At 42.5% G+C, this 2,518-nt stretch overlaps 1 non-coding gene across 1 annotated transcript; it reads right to left on the bottom strand.

Moving 5' to 3' along the window:
* Nucleotides 1–223: 223 nt before the first annotated feature.
* Nucleotides 224–330, bottom strand: LOC145080756 (small nucleolar RNA R71). The gene has a single exon (XR_013695342.1). It is a non-coding gene; the product is annotated as a small nucleolar RNA R71 (small nucleolar RNA).
* Between the last annotated feature and the right edge of the window lie 2,188 nt (nt 331–2,518).

Here is a 2,518-nt window from a genome sequence, read left to right as displayed (position 1 = left end):
ACCGCAAAGACGCTCACAAGCATTTGGATGAAGTAAATGATGTGGAGGATTACTTCAATGTCCCAAACGTGCCTCGCGAGACTCAGCTACTTCGCATGCTCCCGGTTACATTCAAAGGTGCTGCAAAAGACTGGCTCAAGTCACTCCCTCCCGGGTCAGTCACTACATGGGCCAAGATGAAAGAAGAGTTCATAGACCATTTTTCCCGCCTTCTAAAATAGCCAAGTTGAAGAAAGCCATTGCCAACTTCGAGCAACAAGTTGGGGAGTCTCTTTATGAGGCTTGGGAAAGGTACAAAGGTCTTCTCAGAAATTGCCCACACCATGACCTTAATAGCCAACGAGAGGTCTCCATCTTCTATGATGGAGTCAATGTCACCACAAGGCAATTACTCGACTCGCAAGGCCCGCTCACAAGGAAACCACCTCCGGAAATCAAAGAATTAATTGAAGAATTCTCTAAACATTCTAGAGAATATCACAACCCAAGAAATGAAGTAAGTCGGGGGGTAGTGAACTCGGCAAATGATGGCATAGCGGCAATGATGGCTAAGCTCGATAGTTTAGATAGAAGGATCACAAAAATGGATCAAACAATCCATGCTATTCGAGTTGGATGCAAGAAATGTAGAGGGCCTCATCTCACGAAGGATTGTGACTTAGATGCAAATGGAAACAAAAAGGAGCAAGTGTTCTACACGAGCGGCGATCGTTACGATGAGAATTGGCGAAAACCAAAGAAGGAATGGCTCCCAAATGAAGAATACAAAAAGGCAAAGGAGGAGAAATACAAGCAGAAGGAGAGGGGTTTTTATCAAAAGGAAGAACCGGTTATGGAAAAGACGGCCGATTTAAAGAAATGTTCACTAGATTTATAGCCGCGTCCGAGAAAAGGCACAACGATCATGATGCTGCAATACATGAGACTAGAAATATACTTCGGAATCAGCAAGCATCTATTCTTAATATAGAGAAACAGCTAGGACAACTTGCACATCAAGTGAACGAGAGAAGACCGGGTCAACTTCCAAGTAAAACCGAGAATAATCCGAGAATAGAGAATGTGAATGTTGTGACCTCCAGCTATGGAAAACTTTTCACCCCTGCACAGAAGATCTCCAAGGTGCATGCAGAAAAGACAGAAGAGTCAGTTCCAGCTAAAGCTGACCAGACTCGCCGAGTCCCTCTAATGGACTCGACGAGTCCATGCCCTGATGACAAAACAGCTATTTCCTTAAGACCTTACAACCCTCTCTGCCATTCCCAATCAAAGCCATACCTGCTGAGAAGGTTAGAGCATACAGAGTTTTCATGGAGCATGTTAGAGCCCTTCAAGTAAACGTTCCATTTGTGGAAACAATGCTTCAAACACCCAAGTATTTTAACTTGCTGAAAGGTCTCTTTGCTGCTAGAAAGGATTTAGCTGAAGTCGCGGAGATAGTAATGAGTGAGCTACCCGAAAAGAAGGGTGACCCGGGAAGCATCATAATTCCTTGTCAATTTGGAAATGTACTTGTTACTCAAGCGCTGACCGATTCGGGTGCAAGTATTAACTTAATGCCTTTTTCTTTCTTCAAGAACATGAATTTACCGGAGCTAAGGCCTGTGAATATGAAGATCCATTTGGCGGATAAGACAGTTATTAGCCCAAGAGGTGTTTCTGAAGATCTCCTCATCAAGGTGGATAAGTTTATATTTCCCGTTATTTTGGGGAGACCATTCTTGAATACCGAGGGTGCATTAATAGATGTATGCGAGTCGACACTAACGTTGAGGGTAAGAGATGATTCAACAGTGTTTAAAGCTCAACCAAAACTTAATCAAGAAGAAGGAAGAAAAGAAGAAGTCTCATTCATTAATTTGGATGATGAAATACTAAAAAAAGAACTTGCACTCTTACAAGAAGAAGATCCAAGTAAGTTTTTACTATCTTCTGGAGGAATTGATGAAGTTGACAAAGACTTGGAGGAAATAGAGAAGCTGCTAGAAGGAACCGATTCAGAAGACACAGTGGAATGTGAGGAATTCGCTCCGAGTCGCTTTAATGGTCTCGACGAGTCCAGTCGAAAATCACAGCACCTTGGACGATTGTGATCTGCTTGTTACCAGCTCCCTGCATGCTCTGGACATGAAGATTTTCCCTAATTTTATAGAAGATCAAGCAACAGAAGGGGGAAAGGATGGTGATCTTCAACATGTTCATGTAGTATGTATCGATACAATAATGCAAGAAGATGAAGACGATCCACTTGAAGAGGGGGCAAGCTTTGGAGAAGAGGGAAATGCAACGGTTAGGAGAGATGATGCTGATCACCCATTCATTACAAAACCTCGAGCCCGAACTTTCACCAACTATGAAGTAATAAAGTTTAAAGAGAATGGGGTAAAGAAAAAAGAAGAAGATGAGGAAAAGGGGAATTCATGCAGCGGAAGATGATGCTATACGGAGAAAGAGAGAAGAATTAAGACGGGCTTATAAGAAGAAGATACACGCTTACAAGACAAAAATATAAACCACA

This window comes from Lactuca serriola, chromosome 1 (genome assembly GCF_051521515.1).
Source record: "Lactuca serriola cultivar US96UC23 chromosome 1, Lser_US96UC23_V15, whole genome shotgun sequence".
Taxonomy (NCBI): Eukaryota; Viridiplantae; Streptophyta; class Magnoliopsida; order Asterales; family Asteraceae; genus Lactuca; species Lactuca serriola.
The sequence above is the reverse complement of the archived record's forward strand: the minus strand, read 5'-3'. Positions and strand labels throughout refer to the sequence as shown.